Below are 27,770 nucleotides of genomic sequence, written 5' to 3'. Positions count from 1 at the left end.
ATCTTTGACCTGTAAGACCAAGTCTTCCCATTCCTCATATCTCTCATCATGCTTAGCATAAAACATGAAACTTCAAACATAAAGTTTCACCCATCTTGAAAGCATAGAGACAAAAATTGGGGATGTGTTTCGTATGTCTTTGTTCCTAAGTGACTTAGCACATTATAGGTGCTCCAAAACACTTTTCTTGAGACTTTACAGGGACTGTTGATGATTCAAGAGGAGAAATTGTCCAAGCATGGTGGCTCACTCCTGTAATCACAGAACTTTGGGAGACTGAGGTGGGCAGTCTGCTTGAACCCAGGAGATTAAGATCCTGTCTCTACAAAAAATTAGCTGGAAGTGGTGAGTGCTCCTAGGTCTCAGCTACTCAGGAGGCTGAGGTGGGAGTATGGCTTGAGTCCGGGACTCTGAGGCTGCAGTGAGCTTTGTTCCTACCACTGTACTCCAGCCTGAGTGACAGAGCAAGACCCTGTATCAAAAACAAACAAACAAAGAGAAATTCTTGTGGCCTCATATGTTCATTAGGGATGAGACCACCTTTATCCATAAGTCCGTGCAAGAAAAAAAGTCAAGCAAGCATGGCAGAAAGTCATTTGTCTCAGTGGCTTAAAAATGCTAAAATGAGATACACAATTTCAAGATGTTGTTAGAAAGTTTAAAGATTGAAGTGTTTAATCATAAAGTGTGTAACCAAAAAGCAAGAAGTTTTAGGGCTTGTCATTTCTGTGATCACGTCACTATATATCATAGTAAAGGCTCTAACCAATAGCAATAATAATCAAATATATATTTCTATCCCATAATTTTATTGTGTTGATCTACCAATTATGATGTTGAGTGACAAACAACCTTATCAATAGAAGCAATGAAGGATATATCATGATTTTGAAATAACACAATGAAGAGACAAGTTTAGATTTTTAAAATTTCGTGATGAAAATCAAGGCCTAAAATATTGTGTGTTTTTTTTCCCACTTGGATAAAGCAAATTAGAGAACAATTGTAGACATGTAGATCAAGTTACTTTTACAAACGTAATCAGGGCTTAACCTACATGGCTTGAAAGTGGCATTTACGGAGAAGGTTTTGATAATTTTGGCAAGACCAACATACACCTGAATTCAGAATGGAGCTTATATGGTTTGGATTTCTGTCCCTGCCCAAATCTCATGTGGAATTATAATCTCCAGGTTTGGAGGAGGGGCCCAGTGGGAGGTGACTGGATCATGAAGGTGAATTTCCCCTTGCTGTTCTCGTGATAGTAAGTGAGTTCTCATGAGATCTGGTGGTTGAAAAGTGTGTAGCACCTCCACCTTTGCTTGCTTCCTCCTTCTCTGGCCATGTAAGATGTGCCTGCTTTGGCTTCCACCATGATTGTTAAGTTTCCTGAGGCCTCCCCACCCACGCTTCTTGTACAGCCTGTGGAACTATGAATCAATTAAGTGTTTTTTCTGTATAAATCACCCAGTCTCAAGTAGTTGTGCTGTTTTTTTTTTTTTTGGAGACGGACTCTTGTTCTGTTGCCCAGGCTGGAGTGTAGTGGCATGATCTCAGCCCACTGCAACCTTCACCTCCTGGGTTCGAGCAATTTCCGGCTAATTTTTGTACTTTTAGTAGAGACGGAGTTCCACCATGTTGACCAGGCAGGTCTCAAACCCCTGACCTCAAGTGATCTGCCTGCCTCGGCCTCCCAAAGTGCTAGGATTACAGAGATGAGCCACCTTGCCTGGCCTCAAGTAGTTTTTTTATGGCAATATGATAACAGACTAATATAGGAGCTTAGCACAAATAACAATGACCCAGGCTGCCAAACAGAGGGTGAATTTTCAGAGGATTAGTAGCAAGGAAGACAATGGAAAAAAAAGGCAAAAAGATGAAAAAGGGAAGAACCAACAGTAAAAATAAATTATAATTATTTTATTACCTAGCTCCTTTAAATAGCTTGATAATAAGAAGCACATTTTTTCTCTTTATCCCTTAAAGTAGTACTGATATACACTGTAATCCAGTTGGGGCTGGTATTTAATGGCACACCAGTACAATCAGAGGCTCTATTCTAACTGTTTGGTGATTTTGTCGTACCATTGCTAAATTTTAAAAATATCATCCCTGGTTCATCTTCTGCAATGTGGAGTTTAAGTCCTGACTCTGCTACTTACTCTGTGGTCTTGCAAAAGTCATTTAGGTTTTCTGGGCCTGAGTTTCCCACTGGTAATGAGAATGGTTTGAAAGAAATGACTTCAGCAGTTATTTCTTAAGAGTTAAAAATCTATAATTTTTACCTATCACCTAGGTAGGCCAGTTGAAGGGTTGAATGATGAAGATAGAAGAGAAGTGATAGATTCATAAAATGGTTGGAAGTGGCAGTTTCCCTCCTTGAAAGAAGGCAGATATTAATTATTTTATGAACCTAGCTTTCTTTATGCACTAACTCTTGAACTGTCTCTTGGCACCAAACCTTCCCGGGGTAATGAAACATCATGCTGGCGGACCCAGGGCACCAGAGCAAGGTCAGAGGCTGTGACCACTTTCAAAAGATTTTCCAGGAAATTATTCTATTGAATAATGTTTAAGTTTCCACAGAAGCTATAAGCAGAGTGTGGTGCAAAAAAAAAGTTAATTGTACAATAGCAAAAAACAGAGCAGCAACTCTGAGGTTATGGTCCCTATTAAAGGAAATTGCATTGTCTGACGCTGTCTCTTCAATATTCTCTAGAAATTCAGACTACCTGGATAATTGAAAGCCAAATATGTATTTACCTGGATTTATTCAGTAATATTGGCAAATTGATTTTCTTGTTTCTCTGCTTTGGAGACAGAAATATGGATGGGATCAGTTGCAGAAGGCCACTCTAAAATAGAAATTCTTTGACGTCACAATTGAGCAAAAGTTCTTAGAGTTGGATCAGATGTACACATTTAGGACCTTTGCTTTTGGGACCATTTGTCCCCAAGATGACATAATTCAAAATGCACCAAAAGTCACATCTATCAAAAAACATTTCTTCTGCTGGATGAACCGAAATTCCCATGCTCAGAATTAAAAAAAAAAGAATTGGTTATCCAGGAAATCAGCCCTGAAATTTGCCATTGCCACTTGAGAATTCTAGCATCACTCTCTTAGCTCCTCATAATATCTCATCAGGGATTAGTTTGCAAACTAATACCCATGGAAATCTGAGTCCTGCAAGTTTTTTCTATAAAACCAAGCATGTTTAGAATGGGAGAAAGGAAGTCGTAATAGAAATGTTATGGTACAAATCCAAATATTTCTATTTGTAACCACACACATGTCCCTACTAACCTTGACCTCCTTTATTACTCATTATTCCTACACACGCACTCCTTTGTGGCCTTTCTCTCCATTCCAAATAGACAAGCCCTAACCATCCTTCAAGTTTCCTGCCTCCCTACCTCTTCACATGCATTCCTCAGCCCACCTGGGCCCAGTCTTCCCTGCTGAACTTGAGACTATTTCATATAAGTATACATAATGATGTATATCTTATAAAAACTCTAAAATTATTTCATGTACCTTAGTATTGACTCTACAAATATTGTAGGTACCTGGCCTTACACTTCTGTTACACATCAAATGATGACTAACACAGGGTTGAACATAACAGGTGTTTAGCTAACACACATTGATTGATTTTCTTGGACAGGGAAATTAAAAGTTGTCAGCAATCAGAGAAATGCATTGTCTGATGCTGTCTCTTCAATATCCTAGAAATTCAGACTCCCTGGCTAACTGAACGCCAAATATGTATTTACCTGGATTTATTCAGTTATATTGGCCAATTGATTTTCTTGTTTCTCTGCTTTGGAAATAGAAATATGGATGGGGTCAGTTGCTAGTTAGACCATATCAAGAGCACTTAATTTGGATGTCAGTTACAGACACTACAATCCAAAGAGTATCCACAAAGCTGGTGACTAAAATGGTACAAGGTTCAGAATACTGAATTAATAATGATGTGAGGAATTGGCGATGTTTTGCTTGACAAATAGAAGACTAAGGGATGGATAGACCTAATAATTGTTTGAAAATGGAATGAGTTGTCTTGTGGAGAAGAAATTTAGAACTAGAAAGGGCATTTCTCACACTTATTACCATCCCGAGGAAGGTATTCTTGAGATAGTGAGTTCTGTACCACTGCAAATGTCAAAGCAAAGTGGTCATCTTTCAGATATAGTATGGGATGGATTCTGCTACATTGGATAGGAAGAGATCAGACACCTCTTCTATTGAATGACTCAACATCTGTCTTTTACCCTTTGGCCCTAACGCTGTCATCAGTAGCTCCACTTATAACATCTCCCTGTTCTGTGTACCATTCCTGTTAAAGGATTTATCTGAAGACAGTTTTTCATGTTTTTTTTCTCAGTCTTTACTGCTTCAAAGGAAGGTTCCTTCATTGGTCCTCATACAACTTGTTTTTCAGACTTCATTTAGTCATGGCCACCTGTTGGACATATTCTAGTTTGTCAGTTTTCCTCTTGACATGTGAGGCTCCAATATAAACATAATATATTTTTATTATGACCAGATTACAAGTCCAGTTTTAATTATCCTTTGAGAGAGGGTTGTTATTCTAACTAACTTTATGATTTTTCCCCTAGTGGTACTAATTGTTAATAACCTTTAGGCAAAATACCTAAAATTCCAGCATTGCATCATGCATATCCAATTACTCTCTTGTGAACTCAAAGAATATAAGTCATTATTTCAGGAAAGGGCGAAGAGTGTTTTAAATTTAGAAAATCCATTCCTTTCTTTTTTCTCCAGTACTCCTATACTTCCTCCACCCACTTTTTAATTGCCTTGTCCTGTTTCAGATCTTCCTTTTTCCAATGCCAAGACTTTATTTGTGGTTAAGAAGTCACAGAAGAGGCTGGGTGTGGTGTCTCATGCCTGTAATCCCAGCACTTTGGGAGGCCGAGGCAGGCAGATCACGAGGTTAGGAGATCGAGACCATCCTGGTTAACACAGTGAAACCCTGTCTCTACTAAAAAATACAAAAAAAATTAGCCGGTCATGGTGGTGGGTGCCTGTAATCCCAGCTACTGAGGAGACTGAGGCAGGAGAATGGTGTGAACCCAGAAGGCGGAGCTTGCAGTGAACTGAGATCGTGCCACTGCACTCCAGCCTGGGAGATAGAGCAAGACTTCCAGCCTGGGAGATAGAGCAAGACTCTGTCTCAAAAAAAAAAAAAAAAAAAAAAGAAGTCGCAGAAGAATTAATAATAATTAAAAGTAAATTTGATCATTCCTGACCTTTTATTAGAAGATTACTTTAGCTTTCAAAAGGAAGGACATGAGTTTCAGCTCATCAATTAAATGAACAATAATTAATTTAACATGTATAATTTCAATGTTAAGGAATATTGAGAAGGATGGTTCTAGAACAAAGAAACAAAGCTCATGAGAAAATATGTACCTGGAGCACAGTCACAGCCAAAGTGAATTGAACTTTTGGGTGTCCTGCTGTAGACTGAGTTGGGTGCCATAGGTGTTTACCGTGGTACACATTAAGATTCTTCGAGTTTCTCTCGTATTGTGATGGTGGTATGTGCATTATATAAAGGAAGACATCACTTTTTGAAGATATAGTGTGCTAAGGGTTTCAGATCATTTATTCCAGAAATCCAATTCCACCATCCCCTCTGTGTGCCCCTCCTTCACCCCACCCCATCACCCAAATCCCTGAGAGGTTTATTTCTGGCCCATTTACTACATTAGCGAGAGAGTTTATTTTTCTAGCTCATTGCTAAACCATTATACTATAGAAATTCCATTGCCAAGCAGTTTTAAAGCAGAACTATTATCTTCCTCATCATAATTTTAAAGTTAGCATTTGAAAATCACTTTCAACTTTGGATGACAAATGAAAAATGATTATGTAAAGTTTACATTTATCTTTGTCACATTGGTGAAGATTTTGCAATAAATACGGTATAGATTATTTTTCCTGTCAAATGCTTGCTAGGTATTGGAGTACATTAATTAGCTGGACCACTGTCAGATGTGGTCTGTGATATTTTCACAGAGAAAGCATGAGCTGAGATTGGGTGAAAGGCAAAAAGCAGATTCACTTGTCAGCAGGAAGCATTCTGAAGGGGGCCTGTTAGGGTGGCTTGGGAAGATCATTTTGGAAACAAGATATGTATATATGATAGAGGGTTTCTGACACTCCTGGGCTGGTGAGATCTTATTCCAAACGAACATGTAATTAGGCTCACATTCCATTGTGGGTTGGGAATGGGCATGCTCTTGATATATGAATAATGCAAGGACATGCTTATAATGCAGTGAGAAGAAATTTTTGAATTGCTGCATGAATGTTTGCCTGTGTTGATAGGCAATCCACAAAAAGTTCAGAGGTTCAGGATGTCTGGAAGTTTTCCTGCTTCACATCTGAGCAAACCAAAGAAGAAATTGTGGATAAATCCTTATGAAAACTTTCTCATGGGCTTTCAAAGTCCTGAGTCTTCATGTAAAGTTAGAATGTGGAAATGTCCCTTATAATCCTGTTTGGGAATAAAATGTTAGATATAGTTGTCTTGGTTAATACACAGATAGAGATTGGTTCCTTGAATGTCCATCTTCTATTCACAACCCAGGAACCTAGCAATTTCTCATGACTTTCAAAACACAGCCTTTGGAGAGTTTCACAAACAAAAGCAAGAATTGCCATGGTGCATCATGGCCACGTGCCATCTGTCTTTGGCAGAGTTGGCGAAGCAAGGACTTCTTTGATGTCAACTTCAAACATGCATAACATGACCCACACATACTATTTTTTTCTTATTAACTGTGTGATAGGCCAGTCATTAATTTATATAAGCCATTTAAAATCTGTTTTTATTTCCAACTTCTTCTACCTCCTGTTGGGTAAAGAGTTCCATCAACTTAATCCTTACTCTCTGGGGTAGGGCTTCCTTTTATTTGTCCTAAACACACACAAGCTTGAATTGGTGACTCCTCAATTAGACATTTTAGGGGTTAGTAATTAATTCTATGTTTATTCTATTTATATTATATACAATCCTATATATATACATATATATACAATATACATGCAATATATATTATGTAGATATACAATATACAATATATATACATATATACACTATATATATAATATATACTGTGTATATATACACTATATATACACTATATATGTATACATATGTGTGTGTGTATATATATACATAATATATATATACACATATATGTGTGTGTGTATATATATACACATATATATATATATACAACCTTATAGGCATTATTCACCTTGCTTCTGACAAATAATACTCACAGAACAACCACGAGAGTAACCCTGGACTCATTTTTGTTGTTTTCTTGATTATTTTATCTTTTAAAGTAACAAATACATTCAGTATTAGGATATGAGTTCTACAAGTTCTTGAGTCTGCCACTCTACAATTATGAGGAAATCATTTGATCACTGGATTCTTTATCTATAAAGCAAAAATTTAACTTAAAATTCCTTTTCAGGGCCGGGCACGGTGGCTCACGCTTGTAATCCTAGTACTTTGGGAGGCCAAGGCAGGCGGATCACCTGAGGTCAGGAGTTTGGGACCAGCCTGGCCAACATGGTGAAACCCTGTCTCTACTAAAAATGCAAAAATTAGCTGAGCATGGTGGCAGGTGCCTATAATTCCAGCTACTCGGGAGGCTGAGGCAGGAGAATTGCTTGAACCCGGAAGGTGGAGGTTGCAGTGAGCCGAGATCGTGCCATTGCACTTCAGCCTTGGCAACAGTGCGAGACTCTGTCTCAAAAAAAAAAAAAGAAAAAAAAGAAAAATCCTTTTCAGCTTTATTATCTTTTGAATTTGTTTTGTGACCATCTAGAAAATGTGAACTGTAGAGCTTACATTTAAAGATTACAGAAATAAAATTAACATCAAATAGTCATTTAAAAATTATAGTTAATGTTTTGGGTAAATAATAGGGAGTCATAAATATAAAATTATAGAATGATTTTAGAATTATATCTATAGAATCTATAGAATGATAGAAATACATACAAATTATAGAATGAGACAGTCTAGTGTGTGCTGCTGAATTACTGGGGGTGAACAAAGGACAAAGCTTCCTTTTAAAAAAAAACTATTTCTCCTCTACCTCCTTGAAATGGTCGATCTTACCCATTTTCCTGGCTTCTCATGATATTATGTTATCTTATTCATTGTATCCATTTTCATCCCTTCCTCTTCTTTAAAATCTCATTTAAAATGCCATCTCCACCAAAATGTATTCCCAAATTCCATATTAAAAATGAACCTCTGCTCCTTCTGTACTCCCATAATGTTCTGCTTATGTGTGTAGTATAAAACTTCATTCTGATTTATGTTAAGGTAGGTTAATACCCTATGTCTTTCTTGTTAAACACTAAGCCCCTGGAAGAGGGAAATCATGTCTGTTTATCTTGGCATCTCCTTGGTGTCTAACAGTCAAGGATTGTTTTAACACATATGGATGGTCATGGATTCAGAGCAATCTCATTGGTGCCAGTACTGAGGAAACAGGAATTTTGGTAGGAATGAACCATGTCATTAGTCTACCACTTGCTATGTTTCTACATAATTGTTGGGTTGACTTTCGCTTTGCTCCCATTTCTCTTCTTTGTAGCCTTAGCTCTTTCTAGTGGGAGTCATTTACTTGAACTCCTGTTTAGCCTGGTGTAAGCCTTCTAAACCACAGATTAGAAAAGATTCATTCATATACTGTATTACCCAAATATGCATGCTATATGATAGCCCTGTTCAGCATCTTCCACTGATTGCATCCATATTATATGTTATATGACCACACCCTAAGTTCATCCTCTGGCCTTCACATTACAAAAGTCCTATTTTCAGTTTAGGTGTCTTTATCCCCCTTATCCTCCAGTTCCCATTAAAAATAAATCATTGCTCTGCTAATGGCTTGTTTCATACCTTCTGGATCAATGTTACTTATAAGGAAATCCTAGCATCTTTGATCTCTTTCATTTGATCATGGGCCTTTTCTCAAGAATATCTGTTGTAGGCATCCCTACTGGGTCCAGGTCAGCATTCCTAAGACTGCCCACTTTTGTTTTTTGCCCTCATCTCTGCTTTTGGCACTGAAGACCAGGGTGGCAGGTACAAAAGTTAAAAAGAAATAATAAAATAATAATGCTTTATTATTATATGACAGTATGGTTCTAAACACTTTACAAGTATTAAGTCATTTAATCATCACAGTTTTATGAGGTTTAGTCTTCCCATTTTGCAGATGAGGGAAATGAAGCACAAACATTAGTTAACTAGTTTGGCTGGAGGTCTGGGTCTTTAATCATTACCCTAAACATTTAATGAGTTGTCACTAAATATATCCGGTCCTCTCCCTTATAGGCAAGTGATAGAATTGCAACTCCTGCTCCTCTGAGGATGGATGGGGTCATGTGACACATTCTGGCCAATGAGTTGTTAGCAAAAGTGACACTCCAAATTGAAGCATTTAACTGTAGATCTGCAACTGCCCAACATGCTCTTTCCTTCTTGCATGGCAACCAGCAGCTTTCAAGATGGTGGTTTCTCTAAAGCTGGGGTCATAAAATGATTACCATGAGCAGAGTCCCCGCCAAAAGGTAGTATGAAGAAGAAACAGGCATTTGTTTCAAGCCACTGAGATCTAGGGGTTGCTTGTCATCATGGTACAACCCAGCCTGTCCTTCCAAAATATCCTGCCTACACAGGCCAAAAATAGTAGAAAGGCAGAACACATTCTCTGAGTTCCTAGAATATAGTTCTTAACTTTTAAGAACTTGTGATGGTGCTAACATTTTTCAATTCCATGGGTATCAACTTCAGCTTTCATTATTTCCTTTATGTTAATTTCCAATATCTCTCCAGAATACCTCTCAAAACTCTATTCCTTTCATAAGAAATTCTGAGGCCCAGGCTTCTTGATATTTTTGACGGTTTAATTACCAAATAGTGACTTTGTAATTTGAAGATTTTATAAGATATTTTAGAAATTTGGCAACTGTTGTAGTCCTAGTTCATAAAAATAAATAGATTGAAAAAACCCAAGTTTACATTTTGAAAAAATATAATTTTAAATATACAAAGCACAATTTGAAATGATATAAGCAACTATAATTGTCTTTATAAAGAAAGTTATAGTAGATATCCATTCATTAGGAGCACTGTATTTTAATTATCTAGAAATAATCTTGCCGTAGTTATTGCTGGCTATAAAAAGTTAATTTCAAAAGTTAATTAGCTAAAATCACTTCTATTCTTACTATTAAAAACGGAATGTCACTGATATTCAGCAGCAATGTCTGTGCTGTATGTGCTGTAGAACAAGTTGTATCAGAAACTTGAAGACTCCTTAGAATTTACAACATGCATTTAATTGCTCTAGTTATGTCAGTATAAATCAAAATTATAATCATTAATAGTTTTTTGAAAGTATGCATTCATGTTTATGATATCTTATAAGAGGGCAATATTTTCTGTAGCAGGGTCAGCACACTTTTTCCGTTAAGGACCACATAGTAAATATTTTTGGTGTTCTGAGTGGTACCCATATGGTCACTGTCACAAATTGCTCAATTTTGTAATCTTAGCTCAAGAACACCCACAAAGGATATGTAAGTGAACAGGTGTAACTTTTCCAATAAAGCGCTATTTACAAGAACTGGCAAGGTTTGGCCTGTGGGTGCCAATTCCTGATCTAGAATGATCAGGAATGAATTTTAAAAATTGTTTTCTTGGGATGTTTTGCAACCCTTGATGTACCAGCTCCTAAATAAGTAAATAAGAAGGACCTAAGTCATCACAAATTTGATTTCCTGTGCCCATGTCCTTCTAAGCCATCCCCTGGAGCCACTCTGCTAAGCCCCAGGACCTCCCTACTCAGGAGGCTGAGGTGGGAGGATGGCTCGAGCCTGGGAGGTGGAGGTTGCAGTGAGCCAAGATCGTACCACTGCTCTCCAGCCTGGGCAACAGAGTCAGACCCTGTCTCAAAAAAAATAAAATAAATAAATAAATAAACGAACAAACAAAAAACAAAAGAAGAAACTATCCTTATGCTAGGGTTAAGGAGTCAATAATGAATTTCTTAAATGCAAGTTTTCTTTAAATATATACCACCCTTCCCCCTTATGCAGCCATTTAGACATATGGATGCTAATCTAAGCCTCAATAGTGATGGATCTGGACAAACTTTAAAAATATGCGTGTGTGTACATGAGGGAAAATTTTTTCCCTGTTTGTACTTAGGTTATTACTTTGCTTAAATAGAGGTCCTCAAATATAAAGGGAAGTATTCCAGTAAAAGTAGCATACAGGCATATAACAATAAATACAGGTACTATATATGTGTATGTGTATATATATATGTGTATATATATGCATAGTAATTTCAGGAGACCATCTAAAGAGGATCTGGATACAGATAATAAAATATCTAGAAGATGTATTATTAAAAATTGAAGTAATGAACCTTTTTTGGCTTAAGGATCATATACCTCTCATTCTAAGAACCTGACACATGAACCTGATTGTATTAATTTCCTAATGAATGATGGTTGTATGAATAACTAAATTAATAAAAGAACATTCATCTTCAGAGTATGGTTGTGTATTTATTTGTTTTGTTACCAAGCCTCAGGAACTATTTAACCAGGCACTATTTAGTTGCATTCCATTTATACATTTCATTAATGACAGTAATGCTATCATAGAACAACGGTGTGCTCAGTTGTGGCTGAAAAGTAGGAAAGTCCAGTGTAATCTTATTCTAAGTTGCTGTGCTGAATTCAGTTGGCCCTGGGCCATTGTCATAGAGGTTTAATTATTAAATAAATCTAATTTCCTTACATAAGACTGGCTGTGATAAAGCAGAAACTTAGTAAAAACTGTGAAAAAAAAGTATATTGGACACCAATCTGGGTTAAATTCAAAATTAATAAAGCTATGTGATATTAGTTATGTAGGAGAACTTTTTTCCAAAATAAAATTTTTGAAAAACAAAATGATTGTTTAGCCCTAAAAATGTTCAAATCAGCAAATATTTACTCAGTTCTATGCAGAGTGGTGTAGAAGCCCAATGAAGGACTGCAAAGCTGAATTGTAGTATACAGTCCAAACCTGACAGATAAGCCATAAAATAGGGTTACAAATGGATATATAGAGACCAAGGATGAGTTAAGTGACATTTTAAGCAACAGTGGGCAGTAGTAGTGCGGCAGTAAACAAAGTGCCTATGCACTTTTATATTGTTGGAAGTACACTTTCAGGGTAAACTCAAAAAAGTGAGAATGTGTACTCAAATGGTAAATGAAAACAGAGTTTTGCTTATTGTCAAATTTTCCTCCAAAATGGTTGAACTAATTTATATTTCTACCAGCAATGTATAAGACTGCATGTTTACCCCGTCTCACCAATAGAATAAATGATCAATATCTAAATGTCTCCCAATCTGATGAATGAGAAATAGTATCTCAGCATAGTTTAAAATTTTATTTCTCTAGTTATGAGTGAGCTTCACTACCTCTTCCTATGTTTAAAGGCCACTTTCATGTTGTTTTGTGAATTGTCTGCCCATGACTATAGCCAATTTTTCTATTAAGTTTTTGGCCTTGCCCCCTTATTTTAAGAGGGGTTTTTTTTTTAATAGTTTAGGGATGGATATTAGCCTCTTATTTGTGATCACTACAAATGTTTTCTCCCATTTTGTCAGACGTCTTTCAATTTATTTTAAAAATATTTTTTTGGTTTGTTTTTGAGTTTTTTTCTTGCTATGTGTGGTAGGCAAAATAATTACCCACAAAAATATACATATCAGAATGCCTAGAATTTTTAAAAACGTTACTTTACATGGCAAAAAGGACTTGCAGATGGTAAAACCTCTGAGACGAAGACATTATCCTGGATTAATCAGGTGAGTCCAGTGTAATCACAGGTCCTTGAAAGCTAACAACCATTCCTGGTTGTGGGCAGAGGGAGACTTGACTACAGAAAAGGGTAAGAGACATAAAGTTCCTGGCTTTTGAAGATGGAGGAAGGGGCCATGAGCCGAGGAAGGGGCCATGAGCCAAGGAATGCAGGCAGCCTCTAGATGCTGGGAAAGGCAAAGAAATGAGTTCTCTCTTAGAGCCTCTAGAAAAATTGCAGTCCTCCTGACATCTTCAGTTTACATCAGTGAGGCCTGTGGGGCTTCTAACCTACAGAACTGTAAGATGATAACTTTGTATTGTTTTAGGTCACTATATTTGTGATAATTTGTTACAGCAGCCATAGAAAGCTGATATACCATACTATTTTAAAAATTTTATATAGTCAGATTTACTAATCCTGTATGGCATCTGGAGTTTGAGTCATTGTCAGGTAACCATTCCTTTCATCCAGCTGATAAAGGAATTCACCTGTGGTTTTTTATTCCTTGTGATGGCGTGGTTTCATTATTTACATTTAGATCCTGGATCTATTTGTTTATTCTTGTGTATGGTTTGGGAGGTATAAATTTAATTTTATGTTTGGTCAGATGGCCAACCAATTGTCCCAGCACTGTTTGTTTAAAAAGTCCCTTCTTTGTGATTTGAAATGCCACCTTTATTGTACGTTGAATGTCCATAGATAATTGGATCTATTTCTGGATTTTCAAACCTGTTTCTCCCTGGTTGTCTAGACGTGCACCTGCACCACACTGTTTTCATTCTGGAAACTTTACAGTAAATTTACTGTATACTTTATTTTCTCTTCCTGGATTTTCTTTCTTAGTGTTTTCCTGCCTTTTCTTGGAAGTTTCTTCACATAAACTTAAGTATTAACTAGTCTAGCTCCCAAAGAACCTTGTTATTTTTATTGGTATCGTGTTAATTTTATAAAGTAACTTAGAACTGACAGCTTTATAATCTTGAGTCATTCTGTTATAGAACAGCCAATGTCTCTATTACTTCACATCTATTTTTGTGATTTACAGGAGTTTTAATGTTTCCCCAGATAGGTTTTATACATTTCTACTTCTAATTTTCCTTACATATTTATTCATCTCTGTTGCTAATGTAAATGAGGTTTTCTCTATCAGTATATCCTCCATCAGTTTACTATCAATGTCTGTGAAAGCAACTGACTTCTATACATTAATTTTTACTGAATCTAAATTTTATCAAGTTAATTTTTTATCATAATTTTCTTCATTTTCCAGAAGTGCTACCATGTCATCTACAAATACAGTTTTTACTTGCTCTTTTCCAATTATTATGCCTCCATTTGATTTATCTTGCATAATTGCATTGACTCCAATAAAATGTTGAATAGAAGTGGAGGCAGCGGACATCCTGGCCTTGTTCCTGATCAAATGGAGTGTCTCAAGTAGTTCCCCATTAAGTGAGATACTGATGTTAGGACTAAGCATATGTGTGCATGATATGTTTTATGATGTTAAGAAAATATACATCAATTCCTATTTTCATCAGGAAGAGTGTTAAATTTTCAATTTTCTCAAAGATTATTTAAACACTTGTGTAGAGAATCTTGTAATTTTTTTCCTTTAGATTTATTAACAGGGTGTCATATACTAAAGGATCAATTAATATTGAGCCAAACTTGCATTCCTGGATTAAATGTCACTTGGCCATGATTTTTTTTAATGTAGTGTTACATTGTTTTGGTCATATTTATTTACTATTTTTGCAGTGATATATATAGTGACATCGTCCTGTAATTTCATTTTTTTAAAACTGACTTTTGCAGGTTAAATTATCAGTGTTATATTTGCTTTGTAAAAATAATTAGAAAGTTTTTCTTCATTGTCCATGTCCTGGAGTAAATGTGTGGAGCATTGGGGTTGTCTGACTTTGGGAGTTTGTTTTGGGCCCAGAGATGTTTTTGTGGGGTGGTATATTTTTTTTTTTCTAGAAAAGTTGATTAATCTTTCTATGTCTAACAGAGCCAATTTTGGTAAATGTATTTTCCAAAGAGAGTTTCAATTTTGTCCATGTTTTCAATTTTTTTGCATGTATATGATGTCTATAAAGTTGCCTCTTAATTTGTTTCTGTAGTTATTTTCCATTTGTCATTTCCTATCCATTTCCTATCTTGTATAATTGACCCTTGAACAACATAGGAGTTAGGGGTGCTGACCCCTGAACAGTCAAAAATCCCTGAATAACATTTGACTCCCACAAAAACTTAACTATTAATATGGTACTGTTGACTGGAAGCCTTACTGATAACATAAAGAGTCTATCAACACATATTTTGTATGTTATGTGTGTTATATACTGCAGTCTTACAAGAAAGTAAGCTAGAGAAAAGGAAGTACTATTAAGAAAATCATAAGGAAGAGAAAATGTTTCCTATTCATGAAATGAAAGTGGATCATCATAAAGACCTTCATCCTCTTCGTCTTCACAGTAAATGGGCTGAGGAGGAGGAGCAAAAAGAGGAAGGGTTGGTCTTGCCCTCTCAGGGGTGATAGAAGTGGAATGGGTGGAGGAGGTAGAAAGGGAGACAGGCATACTCTGTATAACTTTTATTGAAAAAAAAAATCTGTGTATAAGTAGATCTGCACAGCTTATACTGTGTTGTTCAAGGGCCAACTGTTTACTGGTGATTTATTCACCTCCCTCATTTTTTTCGTGATTAAGTTATGTAGTGGTCTATTTAAAAAAGAAAGGCGACTAGATTCTGATTTGTTAATTTGTTACTACATTTTACTGTTGCCCTTAATTCCTTTATTTTGGTTATTTTTCCTTTTGTGCCTTTGAGCTGAAATTTTATTTATATTTTTTAATTTTCGTTGATACATGTGCATAGGACTGCCAATTTTTCTGTAACCACTGCTGTAAATGCATCTAGTAGTTTTCACTGTCATTTTTCAGAAATTTCGAAATTTTGGTTTGTAATCTCTTTCACTGGAGAGTTGCTTAAAAGTTTTCTATTTTTATTTTTAAATAATTTGTTTTATTGCATTGTTATCAACAGGTGGCATTTATAATAGTTATACTTTCCAGAACATACTGAAGTTTGAGATTTAATATAATGGATTTTGTGCGAGTTCCATGTGTGGTTGTGTGTATGTGTTAGCCTTTTCCTTGAGTACATAGATATGGGGTTCCTGTGTCACAGAGTGTGAACACCTTCAACTTAATAAATAGATCCAAATTGTTCCCACCTGCAATGTGGAAGAGGTCTTTCTACACATCCTCACCAACATATAGTGTAATAAGAATTATATTTTGGAATTATGATAGGCACGAAATGCTACCTCATTGTTGTTTTAATTTGCATTTCCCCAGTACTGATATTAAGCAGTTTTAATAGTTATTGCCACTTAATTATCTTCTATGAACTGCCTATTTCTATGCTTCCCCCCCACTTTTTTTTCACTTTTTCCCACTCATTTGTGGTTCTTTACAAATTTAGGACATGTATTCTGTTTATAATACATATTTTTCACGGTTCTTCTAGTCTATGCCTTGACTTTTCATTTTGTTTAGGGTATTTTTTTCAGTAAGGTTTAAAATTTTAATACACGAAACTACTTCATTATACTTCCCTGACTGATATAAAAGTATCCTCCAAAGCATTCTTCAAAAAGTCTTATAAATTTGCTTTTTATGTTTAGTTTTTAATCTGAGTTTAGGTTTTGCAAATGGCCTGAGGTAGGATTCTAATTTTTTTTTCTATTATCCATAAAAAGTTAACCTGGTGCCATTTTTTGACAGTAATCCTTCCCCAATAATTAATAGTGTCATTTCTTTCATATACCCTGAGTCCATAAACGTGAGTCTGTTTCTAGGGTCTCTTTCTATTCCAATTAATCCACATCTCTTACCTGTTGAATTACATTGTTTTATAGTAAGGTACCTGACCCTTTTTGGAATGTTAGAGGTTTCACATTTACTAAATATATTTGGCTAATTTGAGCCTTTTCCTTTTTTGAAATAAATTTAGGACCAGCTGGTAAGTTGAGTGTATAAATCTGCTGAGATTTTGATTGATAATGTTTCACATTTAAAGATTAAGCCAGAAGATTGAGTCTTCTAATCCATCACTTTTATATGTTTTACTATTTACTCCGTTCTTTTAAGCCCTTCAACAAAGTGTTCTCTATAAAGGTCTTTCACATCTTTAAGTTTATTCGTATCTTCTAAATTTTTTTTTTGTTTTTACCGTTTTTAAGTGGGATCTCCTAAAAAGTATACACTTCTAATAAATTGGTACATATCTTAGGAACACTATCCATTTTGGTATATTGTTCTTTTATCTAGTAAACAAACTGCTCTCTTACTATATCTGATTTGCCTCTGGGTTCTCTTCAATTTGCTGTGGAGATGCTGATAATATTGGTGATAAATAATAACTGCTCTAAGACCTTAGAGAAAATGAAGTGGTGATGGAAGTATCCTTGTCTAGAGGAAAAATTTAAAGGAAATGTTCTTTAACTTAACTATTTAATATAAGGCATGTAATAGATTTTTTTTTTTTTTTTTTTTTTTTTGGTTAGACAACCTTTATCAGGTTAAGGGCATTCCCTTTTATTCCTGGGAAGGTGAAATGTTTTTTAATTTTTTTTTTAACCATGAATAAGTGTTGAATGTTATTAAAATTTTCTAGCATCTACTGAAATGATTATCTTTTTAATTTTTTTATCTTCCCCCAAAGATTTTTTTTTGGAAATTAATAGATTTTTCTAGGGCCAAATCATCTTTGCATTACAGGATAAATCTTATTTAGTAACACCATTTAATTATAACCATTATTATCACTACTGTTATAATTTTCCACACTGATGGATTAAGTTTTCTTAAGAATTTTTGAGAGCCTCGTTAATTTTCCTTTCCCATACAGCCTATATTTACTTTTGGTATCAGAGTCCTTCTAACCTGATAAAAATCTTTCCTCCTCTTCCCTTCCCCTAGTTTTCCCCTTTCCTCCTCCTATTCTTCCTTCTTTCTCCTCCTCCCCCTTTTAAAAAATTCCCTGTAACTCTCTGTGAGATATGGGTTATTAGAGTTTCTGTATTTTTTCAAGTTTTATGAAGATTGGGTAATGAGCCCATGACTCAACAATCAAAAGACAAATAACCCAATGTGAAAATGGACAAAGGAGTTAAAAAGAAATTTCTCCAAAGAAGACACATACAAATGACCAATAAGCACATGAAAAGATACTGAACGTCATTAGCCATCAGGAAAATGCGAATAAAATTCATGAGACATCACTTTACATCCTCTAGCATGACTATAAACAAAGGATAATAGTGTTGGAGAGGCTGTGGAGACATTAGAACGCTCAGACATTGCTGGTGGGAATGTAAAATGGTGCAGCTGCTTTGGAAACTAGCTTGGCAGTTCCTCAAACTGTTAAACAGTTACTATAGGACTCAGCAATTCCACAGCTTAGGTATATACCTAGAAGAAATGAATACATATGCCCACACAAAAACTTGTCCATGAATGTTTACAAAAGCATTATTTATAATAGCTAAAGAACAGAAACAACCCAAATGCCCATTAACTGATGAATGGATAAATAAAATGTGGTACATGAAGACAATGGAATATTATTTGGAAATAAGGAATGAAGTACCAATACATGCTACAACATGGACAAAACTTGAAAACATTATGCTAAGTGAAAGAAGCCAGAGAAAGGGCTAAATATCGTATGATTCCATTTATACTAAGTGTCTAGAAGAGGCAATTCTACAGAGATAGAAAGCAGATCGTTGGTTGCCTCTGGCTGGAGAATGAGGAGTGAATGTTAATAGGTACTTTTTGGGGGTAAATAAATTGTTCTAAGGGGATGGTGATGGTTGCATAACTGTGCATATGCTGAAAACGAATTCAACTTGGGTAAATTTTATCTCAAGGAATAAGTTTAAAATTTTGGACCTATGTTTATGCAGCAGTAAATTTTTTTTCAACTACTGATTCAATCGATTTGATTGTTCAAGATTCCATGGATTATTGAATTTTATTAAAAGTTTACTTTAGGACATTGATCACTTTATGTCAATAAATTTGAAAACAGATAAAATTGCTGATAGTAAAGTAGTCCTATTTTTAAAATCTATTTTATCCTTAGTTATATAGTCTTTATTATCCCTAAGCTTATTGATTTATGTCTCCACTGTTTTTCATTCATATAACCAGACTTTGTTTTATTGATCCTGTATTGATTTGTGTTCTCTTTTATTAGACTTTGATTTCATTTCTTTTATTCTATTTTTTTTGTTCTGTTTTGGTTGGGTACTTTGAACATTTATTTCCATTTTTCTTCATTTCTAGATATCCACTAAAATTATTAATCTCCTTCTACATACTCCTTTCTTTCCATCTTATAATTTGGATATTTTTGAGACATCAAGTTCTAAATTTTTCTAATTTTCCTATAATTACTTTTTGAGCATGGATTTTTATAAGTATATTTTGCTCAATTTTTATTAAGAAAAATTTCAAATATATAGAAAAATTAAAAGACCAGAATAAAACATTTATCTGCACACAACTTAGCATCAACAAATGTTAATATTTTTACTTCACAGATATTTTTTCCGAAATGTGTGGTAGATACCATAATACTTCAACCCCAAATATTTTAGTATGTGTCTTTTAAAAATAAGGACTACTTTCTTTATAACCACGGTATCACTTTTACCCCCAGAAAAATTAATGAAAATTCCATTATATCGGCTAATACCAGTCTTATTTGAATTTCTCTAATCGTGTCCCAAATGTCTTTTATAGCTGCTTATTTTGCACTGATGCCCAATCCCATTAGTTGCATTTGTCATGTCTCTTTCAATCTACGATAGTCCCTCTACTTTTTTTATTCTCTATGAACACTGACTTTTTGAAGACCTCTAGCAAGTTCCATATTCCGCTATGCCTAATGGTTTCCTTGTGATGTCATTTATCTGTTTCTCTATCATCTTTATTTCCTGTAAGGTGGGAATTATAGCAAAGGCCTTGCTTAGACTCAGATTAAATATGTTTTTTGCAAAAATATATTGCAAAAAACTTGTCATACAGCATCACATAAGGAGAAACATGTCAGGTGATTTCTCCCTTGTCTAATACAGCTTTTCCCCTTCGCAGTTAACAAAAAGTCAGGAGGCAGTATTTGTAGTTGGAATATTCTATTGTTACTGTTGGAGGGTGTCCAGGTTCTTGGCTTCTTAAACAAATAACTTGATAAAACACACAAAGCAAGGAAAGAATGAAGCAACAAGGCCGGGCGCGGTGGCTCATGCCTGTAATCCTAGAATTTTGGGAGGCCGAGGCGGGTGGATCACGAGGTCAGGAGATCCAGACCATCCTGGCTAACACGATGAAACCCTGTCTCTACTAAAAATACGAAAAAAAAAAAAAAAATTAGCCGGGCCTGGTGGCGGGCCCCTGTAGTCCCAGCTACTGGGGAGGCTGAGGCAGGAGAATGACGTGAACCCGGGAGGCAGAGCTTGCAGTGAGCTGAGATCATGCCACTGCACTCCAGCCTGGGCGACAGAGCGAGACTCCGTCTCAAAAAAAATAAATAAATAAAAAATAAATAAATAAATAATTGGAGCAACAAAAACAGGTATTTATTAAAAACAGAAGTACACTCCACAGGATGGGAGCGGGTCCAAGGATAGGATCCAAGAGCCCCAGTACAGAATTAGAGCTTTCCTATTGGTTACTTGGTGTACACCCTATGTAAATGAAGTAGTGGCAGGCAATCAGTCGCAGGGAAGCAACCAATCAGGCTGAAGTGAAGTTACAAAGGTTACACCCTATGCAAGCGTCTGATTGGTTGTGGAAAGCAACCAATCAAAGATACTTTCAATTTTCCATCTGCCACGCAGAAAGGAGGGGGTGGTTTGTAAAGGAAGCAGCCTCCAGTACTTTTGTTACTTAGGTGTGGAAAGTTGGGGTTTTCCTTTTGATTTAGCTTTAGGAAGTCAGCGTGAATCGGCCTTAGGTTCTCTGCCTCCAGACCCTATTCACCTACCTCATTATTTTCCATCAAACGTTTAGTTAATGGCTTTAGCATCTATTGGTGATCTTTATTTACATCAGTTATTTCAATGGGTATACAAAATGGTGATACTTCCGAAGCTTCTTCTCAGATGGGAAAGTTCCATATTCTCCCTTTTAAAACATGAGACTAAGTTCTTTGTTTTTTAATATTTTTTTAAGGTTTAGTTTACGTACAATAAAATTCACCAATTTTTGAGTGTACAATTGGATTATAATAAAATATGGTTTTGCAACTACCACCACAATCATGGTACAATTGTCTATTCAACATCTCATTTTGGTTGGCAAACATTAATAACAATAATAATCACCACCACAAACATTTGTATGGCACTTACGAAAAGTCAGGAACTATTCTAAGAGCTTTACGTAAGTTATTTTTAAAATTTAACTTAATAGGCATTCCAGTCTTAACCCATATAAGCTGATTCTTCCACCAAAATTTGCTCCACCCATAGTCTTTCTCATTTCAATTAATAGCAACTTCATCCTTCCGGTTGCTAGGGCCAAATGCTTGGGGTTACTCTTTACTCCCTCTTTTCTTTCAAGCCACTCATTGTCGGTTCTACATTCAAAGCAATTCAAAATCGCCACCAATTCTCATTATCTTTCTTGCTATCACCCGGTCCAAGCCATCATCTCTTACCTAGATTCTTGCAATAGCCTAATAACAGATCTCCCTGCTTCCTTCTCTGCTCCTATAATTAATTTTCAACATGGCAGCCAGAGTGATCTATTAAACAAAAGTCGGATGATCATGTCACTCCCTCTGTGTCATGTCCTCCGCTGTCATTTGGAGTAAAATTCCAAGTCCTTTAATTGGCCCCACCCAATGATGTCTTCTAAGCCTACCCTCATTGACCCTCTCCCTTCACTGTGTCCTGTTCCCAAGGCTTCATTAATGTTCTTAGACCTTGCCAGGAGCAATCATATTTAAGGGCCACTTACACCTGCTTTTCCCACTTCCTGGGACCATCTTCCCAGATATTTGCATGGCTTGCCTGCTCCCTCACCTACTTTAATCATTCATTCAGGCTTAGCATTCTCAGTGAGATTTTCACTGAGTACTCTTGTATTTAAACTTGTGCACCACCCAGCCCACTTTGCTTTATTTTTGCTTACTGCACTGATTACCTTCTAATAGACATTATCATTTACTTATGTACTCTTTTCTAACTTGTCTTCTCCTCCAGAATGCAAGCTCCACAAGGTAAAAAATTTTTGTTTGATTTTTCATTCATATATTCCAACACTGACACATAGTGATTGTTCAATAAATAACTGAGTAAACATAAGATTGTATATTTTTAAGTTAAGACCAAGGAATTAATAAATTGGAGGTGGGCCTGTCAATTTAGGCTATAGGTTAGCTGGGATGCAACTGAGACCACCAAGCTAGGAAATAACACAGTAGAACTTATCAATGCTTGTGCAGGATGGTGCCAGAAGCTCAGTAGCTGACACGCAGCTCAACTCTTTTCTTCCTGGACAACAGCAATTTCCTGGACAATGTTAGTTAAATTAGTCACCAGCATGATACTTCATTCTGGAAGAGAGGACCCTTTTTGAAATACTCATTTCTTGTCACCATGTTAATTTTAGCAAAATTTTTATTTAATATTAATAAACATATTAAACAAATTATCAATGAAAAACTCTAAAATTTTAAATATTCATAAAAATTCTGTAAAATCGGCCGGGCGTGGTGGCTCACGCCTGTAATCCCAGCACTTTTGGAGGCCGAGGCGGGCAGATCATGAGGTCAGGAGATCGAGACCATGGTGAAACCCCTTCTCTACTGAAAATACAAAAAATTAGCCGGGTGCGGTGGCGGGCGCCTGTAGTCCCAGCTACTCAGGAGGCTGAGGCAGGAGAATGGCGTGAACCCGGGAGGCGGAGCTTGCAGTGAGCTGAGATCGCGCCAGTGCAAGCCAACCTGGGTGACAGAGCGAGACTCCATCTCAAAAAAAAAAAATGCTGTAAAATCTGACCAGTAGTTGTCCTTGACTTACATGATTTGTTTACTGGGAAAGTAACACTTGAGCTCCACTTTGCCTCAGCTATAAAGTCACTATGATGCATGTAGTTTTAATTCTGACCTGTAAATCAAAATTTGAAACCATCAGTATTCATAGAATGTCCATAGTTACCTAGTGCTGTTGTAAGCACCACTGGGCTATAAAATAAGTGGAAAACACAGTCTCTGCCTAGATAAGTGAGTGCTTAATGTGGCTTGCACACATTTCTCAAGTATAGCATAAAGCAAAAGAATGATTTGAACCCTAATTTAGAATTTTATTCAATTTTCACAGTAAATTATATTTATTTTTGCTTAGCTCTTATACCTATCTGAATAAATGGCTTAAAATTTTCTTCAACTTTTCCACTGGTGATTTGTTTATCCAACAAATTATTTCCCGAACAAATACTGTCATTCAAGGTAATTGGACATTTCCCAGCACTTGAGAAGAAAGTATAAAACCAGACATAATCCCATTGGTTGTGTTCTTCCATGCTTTAAGACTTGTTTGTATGTCTCTAGGACTACTGCCATTTATATTATACTTGAAAACATTTTTTTGAGATAATCCTTGTGAATCTATCACCAGTACAAATATATGTGATTGTATTAAAGTGGAATTTTTGGAAGGGTTTAAAGTATATTATTGAAAGGAGCATCTCATTTCATCTACAGATGAAGCAATTTCTGCTTGGAAAATTTTTAATTTTAGAAGTCATTATTTTCTAATAAAATAGCATTTCTTGAAAAATAGTATTTTCATGAGAAAAAGAAAAAAAAATTATGTGAATCTTTTAAATTCAAAATGAGGCTAAGCGGAGTTCAGCGTTTTCTTGCCCAAAGCAGATTTCCTTTTATCTCTGGAAATGCCACCAGGAGGCCAAGGGCCAAGCTTCCTGGCCAATTACACTACACGGCCGTTCTCCCCCCAAGAGTTTTATTCCCAAATGCACTTGGGAACCAACTTCTGACTCCAGACAAATGGCTGTTAGTTCCAGCTCTTACCTGCCAATTATGATACTTTGGATATCTGTGCCAGTCTCTGGGTCAGCTCCATGATAAGATTAAGAGACCTGTTTGTTTAGTTCATTAACAGACATTCGTTCCACCCAGACAGAGCTGAGGCTGGGGGTGGGGGCGTGAAGGGAACCAGGGACCTGCGGGAATAGATTTTTTTTTTCTTACTAGGAAATGAAAGCACTATTTCCCCTTCTGGATCCCTGCTTCCCTTTTCAGTTCCTCCGTTAGGGGCAGACAATAGAAGCCTCCAGGCCCCCTCTCAGGGCGCCCGGTCCCCATCGTCCCCTCACCCCCACCTCCCTTCCCCGCCCCTCACTCTCCAGCTTCTCCAACTCCAGCTCCAGGCGGAGATTTGTCAGAACCGTTCGGTTGAGACTGATTATGATTGCAGCAGATGGGCTGGATTTGACAGCGCCGATCCTAAGCAGCTTCTGATGGGGGGGCCCGGCGGAGGGGAGGGGAGGGGGAGTGGGTAGGGGGTGGGAATCGATGGGCCCCAGCCTCCTCATCAGAGCGCAAGCCGAGCCGCCCGCCTGGCGCTCCCGGGCTGCTCTTTAACGCGCGCCTCCAGGAGGAAAGTGGCACTGCCCACCCGAGGGGCCTCCCTGAGCGCCAGTGAAACGTCCCGCGGCAGGAGAGGGCTCGGGGACACTGGCAGGCAGGCGCAGGGGGACTGGCGGCGGAACACAACAAAGCGGAGGAGCGCGAGGTGCCCGGGCTGCGGTGCGCGCGTGGCCCAGGCTACCTCCGCGCTCTGGACATGGCAAGTTTGGCAACTCCCGGCTCTGCAGCGGGCGCCTTGCTGCCCCCGAAGTGAAGGCGCTGCAGGGTCAACCCCTGGGGGCGCAGCGCCCACCCCGCCCCCAGCCCGCAGCAGCATGCTCCACCGAAGGCCAGGTAAGGAGACGCCTGCCCACTCACCGCCCAGGCGCGCCCCCTACGCGCCGCTACCATAGCCCAAGCCCTTCAGCGCCTGGCTCCCAATACCCGGTTCCGTCCTTGTCCCCGCAGACTGTATGCTGCCGCGCCTCCCGCCTGGGTCTCCTTGGCCCCTCTCTGCTCTGTGACTCGATGCCTCCCTCAAGGTCCTGCGTCCTTTCTCCTTTCCATAGCCCAACGGCAGGGGGAGAAGTTTTGGGAGGTGGGACGAGGTTAGGGGGCTCTCCCTTCCCTGAAAGCCTGCGCCAGGACACCTGAAGCGGGACAGCCTGTGGGAGTCGGTCCATGTGTGCGCATCCCCGCCCAACTCCCACGCAGCCCGAGCCCCGCGCTACAGGCGCGCACACACGCCCTCCTCTCCACCTGTGGGGCCTCGCTTTTGTGTGGGAAGCACAAATGAAAACACACACACGTGCAGAAACGCTTCCACGTTGGCATCTTCCAGAGACTCCTAAAGGGTGGGGGTGTAAAGGGGCTGCAGGGGAGGGGCAGATCTTGAGTTGTGTGGTCCTCCCAAACACAGGGCCAGCGCCTCTCCTGTCGCTTGGCCTTGACTCCAGTGTCTAGGGGCCACTGGAGTGGCGCCTTTCCCGGGACCGGGAGGCCGTTGAGTTTGGCAGGGGCATAGCTGTGCCACTAGGAAAACTCCCTCCCTGCTCCCCAGCGAGGTCAGAGGCCTGGGCCACTCTCTGGCCCGGCCCCAGGAGGGCGCGCCTGTCCCCACCTAATGCCACGATCCCCCCTCCCCCACCCTCCGCACTGCCTCCCTTGTGCGTGTAGGGGAGATCCCTGACCTTGTCTGCCCAGCTCCAGGCCACTTGCCCAGGCGGCCCCTCCCTTGTTGCCACCTCCCGCCCAGCTCACCAGGAGTGTGTGCCCTGTTGCTACTGGTAACTGCCTGTGCCTAAAGCTCAGCCCCCAAACTGGCTTAATGCTGATTGATGGTCAGAAATAGGATATTTTCTGGAACAGAGCGGAGCGCTGGTGCAAGGCCCTCCCTGCTGCTGAGTCCTAGGGACCTCCCGGGTGGCAGGCCTTCCTCCTCCTCTCCTTTTGGCCCCACCCCACCCTACCCTACCCCTTAGAGAAAAAGGGCTGTTAGGACATCCTCATCTCAGGTTAAGTGCTGAGCCAGCAAGCCAGTGTTCGCTTTCTTGCTGAGTAACAGGCAGCCACCCCGGAATTTCTCTTCTTATCCTTGAGGCTTCTAAGTTTTATGAATGAGGCCCCTGTTGCTGGACGCTACCACTTCCCTTTTTATTTTTGTCCCCACTAACTCGTTCACTCTTTCACTCCTCCTTATACATAGGTACCTAAAATAGACTACCCCTCTAGTAACCACAACTATTCCTGCAAACGCTTACAAGAGCATTTTCCAGAAATAAATCATTTCATATCAGTATCCCTTCCTCAGTCATTTCCCGGCTTCATGCCACCTCCCTCCTAAGACACAGAATTGGTCATTTCCACCACTTTAAAGACACAGTCTAGATAAAAAGCCTGCATTTATAATGTTCTTTGCAGGAGTAGCTTTTGCCTATTTTGTAGGGGTTTTGTTTGTTTTTTGTTTTTTGTTTGATACTCCCTCTCAAACTCCAGCCTCCCTTCCCTTTTCTGGGATGGCAGCCTCCTCCTCTAAGCCATCCTGGACTAACATTTTCTGGACTAATAAATTTCTGCACCTGTCTGTACTCCTTCTCCTTCCCAGTCTGACTGTAAAGGACCAGATTTCATTATCAAATCAGTTCTCTTTAGAAGAACTTTGTTCTGTAGCATTTCTTCCCAGCACCCCAGTATTTTTGGCATAGTATTTTCATTATTTAAATTGTCGTGCTTAGCTTCTTTTTGCCTATGGACATTACTTTGGAAAACCATGTGATGTTTCTGAGTCACTGATTTATTCCTCCAAACAAAACTTCCTTGAGAGGCTCCCATATGTTGGGCACCCCAGGGATGGGAATGGAGCAAAAACAAGACCCAAATGGGTTTCAGCATTTTAAAGCCCCCATTACAGCTGGTTTATGGTTATTGCTATGATGGTTAATGTGATAACAGCACACTACATTTGACTAGGACTTTACAGTTTACAAAAGGCTTTCAAAGACATTATCTCCTTTAATCCCAGCAGCAGGAATTTTAAATAGCAAGGATTCCACCAAAAGGCCCAGTAATGCTCACCAATCCTGCTTAACCAAAAAGAAAAATATTGCAAATCATCCTAACAGCTGATGGAGCTTTAAAACACAGAATAAACAATTCATAAGAAGCTTCTGAAGCTTAGTTACTGGAATGTAACTTGGAGAAGATAAGTGAAATGCACGTAACATGTATATTACCAGAAGGGTGTCCTGTAGAGAAACTCCATCCTGGGGCTTCAGTGGCCTGGTGAACTGCTGGAGGTGGAGGCTTTCCAGGGCTCTGGACTATTGCCTTATCCTAGGATCTAAAATGGGATGAAAGTGTTAGCACAAAGTTGCTGGGAGACTAGCAAATTAAGCAAAATGAGTAGGCAATGATGTTACTTTCTTTAGCTACAAAGCATTCTTGAGATATCCGCAAGTTTCTAGCATATATTTACTTGAGAAATGAAGCAATTTTCTGTACTTAGAATATAAAAAAAAGAGTTTGTGTGCCTTATGTGAGCCATAATGAAGACAATCAAGGTTTTGGTCATTTTTACCCATTACTTTGAAAACCAGTCATATCTCATGTGGATAAATGACAGTTTCTCTTTTTTAAAATAATTTTTAGGGA

At 38.2% G+C, this 27,770-nt stretch overlaps 1 protein-coding gene across 9 annotated transcripts in view; it reads left to right on the top strand.

Moving 5' to 3' along the window:
- NCKAP5 (NCK associated protein 5) overlaps positions 1-27,770 on the top strand; it is a 996,626-nt gene that overhangs the window by 380,022 nt on the left and 588,834 nt on the right. The window contains exon 1 of one of the 9 annotated variants that reach the window (XM_063647389.1): positions 24,578-24,974. The exons of the other annotated variants lie outside the window; for them this stretch is intronic. The gene's annotated coding sequence lies outside the window, so the exon portion shown is untranslated. Of the gene's footprint in view, positions 1-24,577; positions 24,975-27,770 lie in introns of those variants that run through there. 9 annotated transcript variants of the gene reach the window in all.

This window comes from Pongo pygmaeus, chromosome 11 (genome assembly GCF_028885625.2).
Source record: "Pongo pygmaeus isolate AG05252 chromosome 11, NHGRI_mPonPyg2-v2.0_pri, whole genome shotgun sequence".
Classification (NCBI taxonomy): Eukaryota; Metazoa; Chordata; class Mammalia; order Primates; family Hominidae; genus Pongo; species Pongo pygmaeus.
Note: the sequence above shows the minus strand (reverse complement) of the source record. Positions and strands in the feature narration are given on the sequence as shown.